Source organism: Ictidomys tridecemlineatus, chromosome 3, assembly GCF_052094955.1.
Source record: "Ictidomys tridecemlineatus isolate mIctTri1 chromosome 3, mIctTri1.hap1, whole genome shotgun sequence".
In the NCBI taxonomy this organism is placed as follows: Eukaryota; Metazoa; Chordata; class Mammalia; order Rodentia; family Sciuridae; genus Ictidomys; species Ictidomys tridecemlineatus.
The window spans coordinates 98,503,251-98,518,454 of NC_135479.1; the positions used below are offsets into that span (position 1 = coordinate 98,503,251).

The 15,204-nt window shown below is 41.2% G+C and overlaps 1 pseudogene; it reads left to right on the forward strand.

Annotated features, from left to right (window-relative positions):
• Window positions 1–200: 200 nt before the first annotated feature.
• On the forward strand, window positions 201–771 carry LOC110598179 (large ribosomal subunit protein uL6 pseudogene; annotated as a pseudogene).
• The last annotated feature ends 14,433 nt before the right edge of the window (window positions 772–15,204 follow it).

The following is a 15,204-nucleotide window of genomic DNA, read 5'->3' on the forward strand; positions in this document are numbered from 1 at the left end:
AGGGAGAACTTCCCAGTACTCCCCTCTTGAATGTGGACACCATCTCTCATCCCCAGCATGGCAGGTGACTATGAGTCTGGTGGAAGTTTTGCAGACTTGGGAGAATACGAGGACTTCTGCTTTGAACTCATTATGATAAAGATGTTCTAAAAACAGCTGGCAAAGTCCATGGACAGCTCTCTTTGCACATCTTTGCAAGCATGAAGGCTGTTCTCAGCAATCAGGCTCTCAATGTGACAGAAAAATGTAGGCATCACCCTGAGGATGCACAGTGATTGTGAAGAGCCCCAGAGGAACCCTGTGAAGGGACTTTAACCACAAGTCTCCTTGGAAAGAAAAAGAAGACGCTTATTGACAAATTGTGGGGAGATAGAAAGGAGCTGGCTGGTGTCAGCATCAGGTGTAGTTGTGTGCAGAAGGGTGACACATGGGACTTCCCTTGCAATCTGAGTTCTGCATGCTCAGTTCCCCTACATGGCTATGCAGGAGAACAGTCTCTCAGTGAAATACAAAATGTCTTGGGTGAAAAATACATCACAGGGTTTGGATGAGGCCAGGCATTGCTTGCTCATTATCTCAAGCCCAGAAAGATGAGATAATTCTTGAAGGCAATGACATTGAAACTGGATCAAATTCAGCTGCTTTGATTCAAGCAAGCCATAAAAGTTAACAACAAGGGCAGCAGAAATACTTGAGATGGTGTCTGTCTCTGAAAAAGGGACAGTGCCACAGGCCCAAGGGCAAGACCTGAGAGTTGTTCAGCTGCAGTGACCACAGCTGCCAGATGACCCCTGAGGACTAGCTATGATATTTTAAAGATGCAACATAGAAAAGAGAAAAGAAAAACAAATCTGCAGTGTAGGCAAGATGTAAACTTTGTATCCTTTTAGATGCACTGTAAATAAAGGTAATATGACTATTGGGACTTTTGCCTCAGGGCAGGATGAAGTATTTGTGATAACTAGAAAAGCCAGACAAACCATAAAAAACGATTTTGGGTGGGGGGTATCATTGAACTGCTGAAGCAATAAGGCTGAAAGAGACTGAAATTCCAGAGAAGCAGAAGTAAACTCAGAAGCAAACTGATTTGTACTTTCCTTTCCCTCTGGGACTATTTCTTGGCTTGGTGTGAATTAAAGGCTGAGAGTATGACCATGGTGAAGACAGAGAGCTGCTGCTGGGCACACGTAAACAGTCACAGTCTGGCCTCTGTGAGGGTGAGCTGAGTGACCAAATTGGAGACTCAGGGGACCTCAAGCACTGCCAATCCCTCTCTCAAGACTTTGCTGTATTCTGAAGATGTGAAGAGCAAGTTCAAAAGACTGTTCGCTTTTTATCACTGTGACCAAAAGACATGACAAAAACAACTTCCAGAAGGAAAAACTTATTTTGGTTCATGGTTTCAGAGGTCTTAGTCCATAGATGGCTGACTGCATTGCTCTGAGCCCAAGATAAGGCAGAACATCATGGCGGAAGGGCCCAGTGGAAGACGGCAGCACACTGATGATGGTCAGAAAAGCAGAGAGTGAGTGAGCGAGGTACAAAGAACAAAATATAAACCCCAGAGGCCTGCTTCCTCCAGCCACACTGTATCTGTCTACACTACTAGCCAATGCAGTAGTCTTTCAAATTATTCACGCATCAAATGGATCAATCCACTGATTAAATCACAGCTATCATAATCTAATCATTTCAGCTCTGAATGTTTTTGCATTAGCACAGGAGCTTCTGGGAGTGGAGGCACCAAAGCCTAATAAAGACTAAATCAAAGAACTCTGAAAAGCAGAATGGAAATTCCAATATTCTTGGTATTGAAAGAGTCAAAAGATCCACTGAATTTGCAATTAAACCTATTGAAGGTCACACCATAAAACAGATGTAAATAGACTGATTTTTACGGAAAATGTGTCCCAGCCTGGAGACAGCCTGGGTATAATCCATGTTTGGGTGAAGGTGATGAGGCATCTATACTACTTTTATAGGTGTGAGGGTGGTAAAATCTGGTTTTGATGGAAGATACCCTCTGATTTGGAAAAAAATAAAAAGATAACTCCACAGTGTCTTTTTCATACACAGTACGTGGCACTAAATTTCCTATGAGACAAGCCAAGACATAGAAATAAAGAACTAGTAACTAAGATATTAAAGAGAAACAAAATCCCAGAAAACAGAGATTCATAGATGATGGAGATTTTGTAGTTTACAGGAAAGGACTTGAAATTAATAATTCATATGCTTAAAAACAGTGAAATATAAACAAGTTTGCAAAAATGTTCAAGAATATAAGTAGAGCTAAAATCTAGCTCTATTTGAATCTAAAAAGATCAAAGTGACTGATGAAATATGATAATTGGGATGGGGAGAACTCAATGGAGAGTTTTACCAGTAGATCAGATATGGAATAAGACAGGTTTATCAACCACAAAATGGATCAATAGAAAATATCCAAACTGAAGTGCTACTGAGAAAATAAACCAGAAAAGAGCATCAATAATATCAAAACACAGAGATTTAATACTTTTGCAGGGAGAGCGTCTAAAGGAAAAGAATCAGACACTGGAGTCCTATAAGAAAAGAATTGAAACAAGGTCATAAATAGACATTTTTTACAAGGTAATGGCTCTTAAATGTTAGTGAAAAGTTATCAACCCCCAGACATAAGAAGCCAAAGAACTCAATTTAATACAAATGGAAAGATGCTACACAGCACATCAGACTAATTCCCCAAAGCCCAACGTAAAAGAATTTTAAAAGCAGTACAGGAAAATGATACATTACCTTCAATGGAAGAGAAATTAGATTTTCAGGTGACTTTTCCAGATAGGAAAGCCAGAGGACAATTTAACCACATCTCTGGAAGGCTGGGGGATCCTGCTAACCCAGAATGCTGTACCCAACAACCTTACCCTTCAGAAATGGAGGTGACCAAGGGGTTTTCAATAAGAAAATGAATTCCCAGAAACCCTACTGTAAAAAACGTTAAAGAAATTTCTCTTGATGCAAGGACAACAAAATGAGGAAACCTGGGAAAGAATTAATACTATACAAAAGCACAAAAATGTGGATAAATGTTAACAAATGTTGATTATATAAAATGATACTAGTATCATCTTGGGAAGTTTTGAACAAGCAGAATTAAAATTGGCAATAATTACTCAATAAAGTAGGCACTGGTATATGAAGTTGTTTTCTAAGGTTCTAATATTAATATAAAAGTAAAATTGTATTAGTCAATTATATCAAGAATATATGCTCTATCTCTAGAGTGTAAAACCTCAAGAAGAGTAATACAATGTGTTGTGACCAATAAATAAATAGAATAGAAATGTAAGAATAAAAATATGATTTATCCAAGAGAAGTCTATACAGTAAAAGAAACAAACCCCAGATTATCCAAGGAGAAAAATAATTGTAAAATGGTAGAAATGAGCCCAACATCAGTAATAACATTGAAAGCAAATGGATTAAATATTAAAAATAAAATAATAAGATTTTCATATTGGATTAAAAATATTTACCTGATGCTTGCAAGAAATACATGTTACATATAAAAACAGAAAGAGTATAAGTAAAATGATAGAAGTTGATTTCATACAAACTCTATCCAAAAGAAAACTGATACGGCTAAACTCATAGTCAGACAAGGTAGTTATTAAGAAACTAGATTATTAAAGAATGACCCAAATAAAGGGGTCAGTATATCTAGATGATACCTAGACTCTATGTCTGCATGCATACAACAGATTCAAAGTATATACAATGTAATTAGCAAACAGAAGAGAGATGCGGACAAATTTGCAATCATAGTGGAGACTCAACATACCTTTTGCAAGAGCTGATAGAAAAAATGAGATAAGTACATAAAAGTTATAACAAAGTAATTAAACATGATCAATTGACCAGTATGCAATGCCTTGCCAGAAAAAACCAGTGAACACTTCCTCGTCTACACACGTGAAATTGTTCTCACATTCTATACTGGTCAGGGTTCTCCAGAGAAAGAAAACCAGTGGTCCATATACAAGAAGATTCATTATAAGGAATCGATTCACAATTATGGAAGAGGGCAAGCCCATCCCAGGTCAATCCAAGGCTGGAAACTTTGAGGAGGAGAAGGAGAAGATGCTTCAGTTCAGTTTCTCAGCCAGGAGAATGGGTCACCTGAGGCACTGGTCCCCTTGTGTTCCACCCAGGACTTTGAGACTGTGGGATGATACTCTCCAGTGTTATAGACAGCCAGCTGCTCCTCTCCGCCTTCCCATTTTTTTTTCATTTAAAAGCATGCTCACAGAAACACCTAGAGTTGTTTTGACCAGAAATCCAACACCTCATAAAAATACTATAAGAAAAATAACAATCCTTAGGAAGGTCAATGCTTAGAAGTCAGGGACAAATCTGGAGGTGAGTAAGGCAGACACATAGCAAAACTGGACGAGGGTTGTGATTGGGGAGAAACAGGCCAGTTTTATAAGACCCTACATTCTAGGGACCACATTTCTGGAATTTTTTTAGAGTCACTGATTTATTCACATTAATACATTCAACCTCATTACCAGATTTCATATCATTAATAATTTTCATAATCATAAGTAAAATTTACCAAAAAGCTTCACTTACTATTACCTATATGTGATATTAGAATCCTTGTAAAGTTTTTAAAAAAACTATGTTTATATCACTTTTGTGATAAAAACAATTAAAAAGCTTAATAACTTCATTTATATATCATAATGTGACAAACTTTAATACTTAATATTTATCTCACAATACGGATTGTGATTTTTTTAAAAGGTACATGTAAGATGGATTATTAAAAAGCACACTGGAATCATCTCAACCTCTAACGTCATTGTCATTGACGGATTCTCCACCTCACTCCACCCAACACTTTGAGTTTAAAAGATATTCAGTACCTTTCCCTTCCTTCTTCATCTGGTATCCCCTCTCTTTATCCTTCCCTGGGTCTTTTCTTTCTTCTTCCATGTGGTACAGCTTTGAGTCAACATGTCACCACAAACATCATCAGGGGTAAGGGGGATGTTCCCTCAGCTTTCAAGTGCAGCATGGCCCAACTAAGAGGGGTTTAGGAGGGTTTTCTTTTGGCAGGGGTTGTTTGGTTTGTTTGGTTGTTTGGTTGTTTGCTACTGGGGATTGAACCCAGGGAAGCTTTATCACTGAGCCACATCCCCAGACCTTTTTGCTTTTCATTTTGAGACAGGATCTCACTCAGTTGCCAAGGGTCTCACTAAATTGCTGAGGCTGACCTCGAACTTGCCATCCTCCTCCTCCCCATCCTCTTGAGTCATTGGGATTATAGGTGTGCCAAGAGTTTTTAGTAACTTAGGACAAGAGAAATGTTTATCCTGTAGCCTATTACAATGCATTGTCAAAGTAAGACTCCAAGAGCACTCTGCAACTTCAGACCGCATTGATAGAACTCTTGCACAATTTTTGGTTGCACCTGAATTCCAAAGTATATTCTCTGAAAGCTGATGAGACCAAGATACAATCATTCTTATCAGACTCATCCTGACAAAATTGAATCTGGGAAATAATGAAGTAGGAGAGCTTACCTGAAATAAATACTGTTTCAAAGACTTTCTAAAAAAAACCTACAAGGAATTCCATCTCATTCCATACATACTCCATGCTTACACACCTTATATAAATGCACGGATTTCTGAACAATGTAAATCTTTAACATTCTTTAAGAAGACATCACTTCAGACAAGATGCTCTAGACAGAACACTCACCCAGCAAAGCCCCCCTACCAAAGAGCTGATGCCAGTTCCTGCCCTGGGTCTCCGAGACCAAAGGACCTTGTATCCAAAGAGCTTCCACTAATTTCTCCCTTTTTGCCTTGAGAAACTTCCTTTGGCCTTAACCTCTGAACATGCCCCCAGTTTACCTTGGCATGGGTGTATCTATAGCCATGCTCTGCTCTTCCCAAAAAGCAGTAATCTCTGTAGATCTGTTACCTTCATTGAGTTCTCTTTTGTGAAATTGCTTAAATCAAAGTCACGACTCCCATCAATAAGATATTACCAGTGCAGGTAATGCTAAAATTGCAAATAACTCCTGAAAGCTTTTTTATTTTTAATAAAGTAAGAGTCTGTCTCCTGCTTTTACCATATGGTACAAGTCAAGTCAACTCCAAGGTCACTCACTTGCAGAAATGACTCAAAGATTTAGACTTCTCCTCTTTGTCTGCCATTTTGGAGTTCTAACTCCTGACCCGGTGGATAAGAGAGGATGAGAAAGATCCCGAGGACCCATTGGAAGCTGTCAGTACACACTTCTTCCACACACATCCACAGCCAGAACCAGTCACATGGCCTCATCCAAATGGGCATGGCCAAAGAAATGCCTCCCTGTGTGCCCAAGAGAGATAGGAAATGATTTGGTGGTCACAACATTGTGTTACTAGGAGCTGCACATTCATTAAAGACTTCACAAATACAGTACCTGTCCTTTAAAAGTAATTCTTATTAATTTTTTTTTTAATTTTTTATTTTTTTTATTGGTTGTTCACAACATTACAAAGCTCTTGACATATCATATTTCATACATTAGATTGAAGTGGGTTATGAACTCCCAATTTTACCCCAAATGCAGATTGCAGAATCACGTCGGTTATACATCCACAATTTTACTAGGACGTGGGAAGTCATGCTTCATTGTCACGGTAATTATGGGGCCATTCATATTCATAGGTAAACAGAAGTAAACAAGTACGCATGATTTGTTTTATTTCCAGGCCAACTATACATCAAAATTTCAGCTCTTAAAGGCCCGTATCCTAGCTGGGAATAATTCAGGCTCTTTGAAAAATAACAGAAACTTTGAGCAAAAGTACACAAAGACCCGCTATCTTGCTTAAAAACAAAGCACATATTGCATGACACATATTGATTTTTTTTTTCATTTGCAAATTATAGAGGCCCATGCTTAGAATAATTCTTCCAGCTACACACACACACACACACACACACACACACACACACACACACCACACAAACATATACCACACCCCCCCCACACACACACAGACACACCACACCACACACCACATATTTCAGGGAATTATAGAAAACTTGAATTTAGTTTGCTAGGAGATAAAAAATTGTAATCTCTGTGGTTCCACAAAGACAACAAAACAAGGAAACCAAACAGCGAGTGCCTGTCAAAACCACAATTTCATAGCAGAAAGCAAACAGGCAAAAAGTTAATCCTTTCACGGAAAGCCAATTTCTCCGCCCCATGCAAAGAATGTCTGTGTTAGAAATTCAAAGCATTAATTGCCTGAGTTTAGAAACCCCTGGGATTTCTGAGTGTCAGAAGGTCGAAATAGCAGCACAGGTGAGTGAAGGCTCGTTAGCATGAACTAGCAAGCGCTGCAGATATTCTGTATTTAATGAAAGGATAGAAAGGGAAAATAACCCAAGGGGGCGGTGAGTTAAGAGGTGGTGGCAGCAGGAAGGCAGAGAGCAAAGCCGTCATTGCAAGTCCTTGGGGGCTGACTTCTTTAGAGCAGCTGAGGATGCATGCTGACAGGTCTCAGGGTTGTGTCCAATTTGGGAGGTTTGGGTTCTTCTGCAGAGGTGGTAGTTCACCGCTGACCTTACATATGTACCCAATATGCAATTTTCCAAATGACCCCGAGGCACATGGAAGGTTGTTGAGGACACAGGCTGAAGGTCCTGTCAACTGAGAGACACGTTTCTTTCTGTGCTTGACATTTTATGTATTTCTGCAACTCACAACAGGTTTCTTACCCACTGCCCTCCTCAGAGCTTTCTCTGCCTCCAGTCTGCTCACTTTCTGAACAAACAACCTGCAGCCGCTCAGTAGCTGCTCTGTCCTTCACAGCTTCCCCGTCCCCCTGCAGGGAACAAAGCCAAGTGACAGGCACCCTGGAAACAGTGTCCCCCGCTGGAGTTGGAGGCAGAAGGGCGGCATGGCAGAGAGCATCTCTGACTCAGAGCATTTGAAATCGGTGCCTTTTTGGATTCAGATTGCATTTCTAATTTACCTGTAGGTTTTATTATAAGAGTAATATGATCGTAATATAAATGCAGAATGTGGATCCCTCCCCTGCTCCCCGCTGAATCTAAAGAACTTGATGTGAGGCTTTCTCGGGACTGCTGTGAGCCTATATAAGTGCATAATACATAGGACTGTGTACTCATAGTTCTTAAAAATTAAAATATAACTCACATGTAATAAAATGTACACTTTTAACACTTAGATTACAATTTAATGTGTTTGACAAATGTATACAACTAAGTCACTGCTACCCTGGTGATGTCATAGGATTCATGCATCACCCCAGATCCCTTTCCTGTCAGTTCCAACAGCCTTCCCTCTCCCCCCCAGATCACCCCAACAACTCTGACCCAGATGTCAGAGATCAGCTTGGCCCTTTTCCTTCGCTCAATGCCATGTTTATGGATTTCCTTTGTGTGTCGCATGTATCTATACAGATGTTCCTTTTGGGGGGGGGCAAGAAGTATTTCTCATGAATACCACAATTTAAAAATTTTTTTTTCTATTGATGGAAATTCATACACATACATTTTTTGTACATAAAAGGAATTTACTGTGCATCTCCTATTAGTTTCTTTTCATTTTTCCACTCAGAATTACACGTGGGCATGTGTCCTCAAGTGTCCCCAGGGAGGGACCTGGCTCTTTCGTAAGGCTGAACATTCTTCCTCCATAGACAGGTGCTATGTGTTGGATCCTCAGGCCCCTATTCACAATTACATACTTTCTTAACAGCTTTGCAAATTAAAGTTATGCTTGCAAACAGCTGCAGACATTAACATGGCAAATATACACCCACGGGAAAAAAAAACAACATGGAAATATCTAAATCAAAAAATCCTTTCTCACTTTCCAACCCCCAAATCCATTACCAAGATACGGTCACACTTAACAGGTTTTTATAATAATAAGCTGGTAGTTGTGAGACCATTACTTTGAATAAGAATACATATTTCAACTGTAGTTTATCAACTTTAGTAATATATAATTCTCTTCTATGAAAGATGAAAAATTTAGAATTTTATATTACTCCAACCTGCTTTTCCTATCTCCATCCCCAGATTTATGTTTTGTTTGGGCTGTTTCTTAACATCATAAACATCTTTTGTTCTACGGCAATAAATAGTTATGCATTTTGTCTAAACTTTGGATCTAAAAATGTAAGCACATATAAAAGTATTTCAAGTATATGATGATATCAATTTAATTCACCAAGAACCAAGTAGAATGAATAGGATGAACAAAGAAATGAAAGTAACTTTCCAAAAACTCTACTGTTTAAAAGTGAACAATATTGCAAGTGTCGAAGCATGCAGCAATCTATTTTATCTACTTTTTAATCAGTTTTCTTTCAATTTTCTGCCTCACTCAATTCTTATTTTTTCATTTTATGCAAGTATCTCCATACAGTATTTTTTTCTTGCCAGGCACATAATGACTAACTTTGAGTCACTACACTTTCAAAATAACAATCTGCCCACATATTTGACTAAGAGTTTGGAGTGGCGTGCTGGGGAACAGGTCCTCAGTGGACCCCCATTTTATCTCCAAATGGTCTCCTCCATTGCTCATGGTGCTCTAAAGTTTCTGGTACCTGCACGTTTGGACCTCAGTCACTCCTCCTGCCTGACACTTGGTGAGTTGTTTTATCCACACACTGTTTTCTGCCTCTTCATCTCCTTTTAGTGGATGGCAGAGCATCTGAGCTGATCCCTCATGTCACTTGACTTCTGCATTTTCAGTCTCTGTTTTTTCCTCTACATTCTGAGAATTGTTCTTTACTTATCTTCCAGATCCTGTTTTCAGCACTGCCCAGTTTCCTTGTTAAGTTTTGCAATCATGTTCTAAATTCTAATATGTCCTTGGTATCCAATTGCTGTTTTTACAAAGAGGTGCTATGGGAGGTACAGGTCTTACTGTTTCAAGTGCATTGTCAGTATTTGGAGTGTGACAGCTCACTTCATCCTCATAGGAGCATAGCAGAATAGGCTCCGTTATTCATTCCAATTCTCTGATTAGGAAGCCAAAGCACAAAGAGGTTCAGTGACTTCCAAGATCACAGAGTTGACTCCGGGGCCTGTGCTTTGAACTGTTGCACTCGGCATTAGCTCCTGCTTTGCTGATGAAACCTTCCTCACAGTATGAATTGAATCATTTTAGCGTCTACTATGGTTATCTTAATACTTCTGTCCTACAGCACGAGAACTCTTAGCTGCCTACATTCACTTTTCTCTTACCAGTCACTTAGGTTGACAGTGCTAATGTGACTACACCAATGACTATTGTTCCTAAGATTAAATTGTAGAATCCCTTCTCAGGCTGTGGGTCCCCCAACCTGTCTCCTTTTCTCTCTTGTGGGTGAGGCTGCAGTCCTCCTAGCCCTCAATCCTCTTGACCTTTCTAAGCTCTTCATGGAAATTGCACTTCTTGTTTACTCTGCCTGAAATTCTCTTGCCAGTTCTCTGCTTGGCTAAGTTTTGATCGTCCTTCAATTTTCTGCTCAGATATGAGCTTCTCCAAAAAGAGGGCATCAGCCTTTTTGCAAAGCCCAGTATCCCATCTCAGAACATGCTCCTTAGCAGTGACTTCCACAGACCACGGAGCACAGGCTGATTTCTTAGCTTACCTGTTGATTTTCATCTCCTCGTCTACAAAGGAACTTCTGGTGCCTGGACCCGCACTGGCTCCCAGCACCTAGTGCTGTGCCTGGAGCATGGCAGGGAGGAGAAGAACTGATCCGAATGCACAGATCAAATGACCAGTGTTCCCACCTGACAACGAAACAAACAGCTATCTCTCCCAAAGTTTTGAAAAAGAGAAAATGCAGAAAAAAAACCATGGCAGAGGCATTTCATAGTGTATTGGGCTCTCACTTTTACAAGAAAAAAAAATTCCACATTCAAGTTCAGCATCTATTACCTATAGAACCCAGCATGTGTTTTAAAACACCAATGCAACTGATACTCATTGAGTATAAGCTCTGCTTCTTTCTGTTGTCTAAATGTGCAGTTTTATTGTAAATAGGGGTAACTTCCAACACTCAAGGTCTTTGGGAAATATCCTATTGATCAAAATTGAGAATTTCAAACAGGTGACATTTATGAGGACATCACTACTTTGAGGCACCCAAGTGTGTTCCTATGGATAGAGGCCATCTAGAGTCTCACAGTGGTGTCACTAACAGTCTCAGCAGCGCATCCTTCTGAAAAGTAGGGCTGATCAGAATGCACCTTCCTCTCTGTAGGTCATGAAGAAGGGGGTCAACCCCTTAGAGAACATAGATTTGGCAGTGGGAGTGGGAGTGAGCAAAGTACATGACCTTGAAACAGGGACCTTCAAAACTTCTTCAGTTAATGCACATAAATATTGCAGAAATAGTCTTCCAGGATGCAGTTTGAAGACACGTCTGTCTCAGGGGCAATTTTGCTAAGTTTAATAGGTAAGTCAAATAATTCAAGATCTAATTTGGCCAGTGAACTTTATATACTGCTAAGCTAAAATAGCTTGCTAACAATATGGCAATATATCTTTGGCAACTACACCCAGACATAGAGCAATTAAAGACTCCAAGCCTTGTCTTTCCCATGGTCCCTAATTAGTTCATGAGATGATTCTTTCGTTTTTCCAAAATCTTAAAATTTAATTTCCCATCCTAATAGACGACGAGAAGCATAGTGCTAATGTCATTAAAAAATATTACTCAAACACTCTCTTTTTAAAGGTTATTAGAAACTCCAGTTCAACTGAAGCAGTCAGACCTGGGTGGGTTCCTTCCACCCACCGGGAAGGAAGCAGGAGATTGAGACAAATTAAGTGGACAGGATATAGATCTGGGCTTCCAGACCTGTCCTGGGGCAAGGGTGAGAAAGCAGCCAGAAAGAAAGAAATGAAATGAATCTCTGCATGGATAAAAGCAAGCACCCCCTCCCCACTGCAGCCTCCGTCTTGGGCTCAAAAGCACAGAGGCAGCAGGGGTATTACCAGCACACGTTTGCATGCACACCACACACAGGTGCACACAGGAGCACGTGGGAGGACTCTGCTCAGAAGAGAGACAGCTGTTTTCTATATTACCAAAGGAAACAAAGGCTAGAAGCAGAACAGTAACTCCTGACCCTGGAACAGTAACTCAGGAAAGGAGGAAGAAGGAGCGAGCCAGGAAGACAGAGAAGCTCTGGGAAAGCACAGTGTGGGCCTGCGCAAGCCCAGGAGAGTGGATGAGAGGGGACTCAGCTGGGTCAGACGCAGAGGGGAGGCTAAGCCAGGGCTCGGGACCTCTCCCATGGGGTCTCCATCCATGTGTTTTATTTTGCAAGCTTTCACTAGCATTCCCTTTAGAGAGGTATGAAGGGAAGCCAGATGGTGGGCTGAGGAGCCTTCAGGAGTAGAGGGCACAGAGAGAAGGCGTGTAGGTCATTCTTTCCATCTGTCCTGCTGCACAGAGATTGCAGGTGGCTGGGAGGTCCCAGGGGTTGGAAACCTGGAGTTTTGGCTATTTGTTTGTTTCTCTGATATTGTTTTTAAGGAAGAGTCTTATGCACATCTGAGTTCTTATTGAGAGAAGCAGGACAAACGAAGTTGACAAAGGGAGAAAGAAACTGGGTAATAATCCCCGAGGCCAGGGCCAGAAGACAGCACCAAGCCCCAGAGGAGAGAAGGGTGCAGGCCAGGGGGGCGCAGAGGAGGGTGCAGGCTCGGTGGCGGGAAGGTAAAGAGGATTCTGTCTCAAATTCCCTTCTGCCTGTGCAGTGAGTGTTAGGCCACATGCTGACAGCCACAGACTCTACGGAAGAGGGTTCAGAATCATCAAGATAGGGAAGAGGCTCAAAGTCACCAGGGAATGGCAAAATTGTCCCTCCGAGTGTGGGGATGAGAGGCTGAGCTTCCTGCGACCTGAATAAGCCTCTTAGCACACTATTTCCAAAGCCCACTGAAAGGCTCCGGGATGGTGGGCAGTTTGCCAATATGTCATCAGACAGATAAGGCGGTGGGGGGGGGGGAGCGGGTGAGAACAGGACACAAGGTAAGAGGTTTAGAATGTCAGAGATGTGGTACCATTGATCCACGTTTTAGGGAGAAAGTGAACTTAGGGGAAAACTGACAGCAAAATAGCCGAAGGGTCAGTGTGTTAGTGGTCAGAATGAGATGGGGGAAAATGACATAGTGGAAGTAAATTGAGCAGAAAATGAGGCTGTTAGAAAACGGCACCTCTGTATACCTACAGGTTGCCCGATTCCGCCATCATCATCCAGTCTGAGCCCCACAGCCAGAGTGAGTTCTGACCTACTTTTCACCTCCCTTCTCCAAAACCCTGTCTAATGCACCATTAGACTAGGCAACCCCCCTGCTCACAGAACTCCCACTCCTGTTCTTGTTTCCCTGGTCATTGGCACAGGGCCACCTCTAGAGGATAAGGCCTGAGGTCACTGCTCCCTCAGGGCTCCCTGTTACACTTAAACAAAATCCAAACTCCTTACCAAGGCTTCAGGACTCCCCAGAGTCTGCCTGCAGACTGCTGTGATTTCTGTCCACACCTCACTGATGAAAGGTCACAGGACTGATGGAGACCAGCATCCCAGTTTCACAGGGCCTGATACAACGGAAAGCTCCCCAGAGAGGCAGACCTCTAAGGGTCTGACCATGATTTTAATAAAGTTATAAAATGAATCGGGGGAAGGAAATGGGAATAGCTGTCCTACAGACTCATAAATGATATGGACATGACTTATTCACATTTATATCCCCAGCAAATAGCACATTCCTGGTGAACCACCACCAGTCAGTTTTTATTGGTTAAATAAATGAATGAGTTTTTTTTTTTTTTTTTTTTTTTTAGAACAGATATTAGGATCTAGTGCTCCTAGCTGCCAGCGTCTGGACAAAGTCCCTTTAGGACAGGGAGCTGGGAAGTCCCCCTGACTCCTGGGCATGTGGCCCCGTCTAAGCCAATCAGACTTCTTCTTCAGGAACTTGAATCTTCACCAGAATGAGGTTGAGAAAGGAAAAGTTGGAGCTGGTTCATATCAACACCACCTCCCTGAGAACATTGTCCTTAGGACATCCCTAAATCCTGAGGACATCCTTCTTTCTCCACTCTTGAGAGGTGGTTCTTAACTTTTCCTACACTTATGAGTTGTATTACAACCTTCCAATAAATAACTTTTGCCTTAAGTGTAGCAGTCATCTTCTGGGGCCTATAATCAAAAACTTCCAACTAAACATATTGGAAATCTAACATAATTAGGAAAAAAACATATTTATTTTAATAACGAGCATTGCTATGTGCCCAACAAAGTGGTAGGTGCCAAAAACAATTTTTCAAAATCCTACCAGAAACAGTCCTTGTCTTAAAACAACATAGGTTTTTTTTTTTAAAGGAAATAAGGAGTATAATCAAGTAACTATAAGATAATATTGGATTAGTGGCATACACTGTAGAGGTGAGGTATTGAGGAAACTAGGAAAGGACTCTCCCCAGAGAGGGTTGTGGTAGACCAGCGTGTGGCCTAAGATTAGACATGGGCATGGCCATGTAGGGAAGGCCTGGAAGATCAGCAGAAGTGGTACCCCAAATACCTGTGACGGTCTACAAGGAGGTCAGTTTGCTACATGTTTAACAAGAATAACCACAATTCAATTCTAAATAGTGGTTTGAAGCTGAAAAGTCTGGTGTGGAATTTGTTGGAATAGGAACAAACGTCTTTCTTTATGCACAATCATGCTTGGAAAGGCAAGGCTTGTAAAGTCATCTATGAAGTAACAGAGCGAGGACAAGAGCAGAATGAAGAGGCAAATTCCAAGGTGTTGCAGTAGGTTAGTCAGGGGGCAATTCATGCAAGAATGAAAACAGATTTCAAGAACTTGCCATCGAACTAGACACCAAAAAAGGCAGAGACGCCCTTGGCCTGATAAAGGCAGGAACTGATACAAAATATCCCACAGCTCCTAAGTCACACCCTCATTCCCAACTCCCCTTCCTGAGTCTTGGTCCCATGCTCATCTGCCACAGGCCATCTTCACCTGGGCAGATGAGTATCCAGGTAAGCTGTCATGCCTGAAGATAAGCTTATGATGCCTTTGCTCCTTCCTGCATGTCTCCTCCCCTTCTTTTCTTCCAAACATAGAAACCTGTCTACCTCCTCCTGTCCTTCAACCAA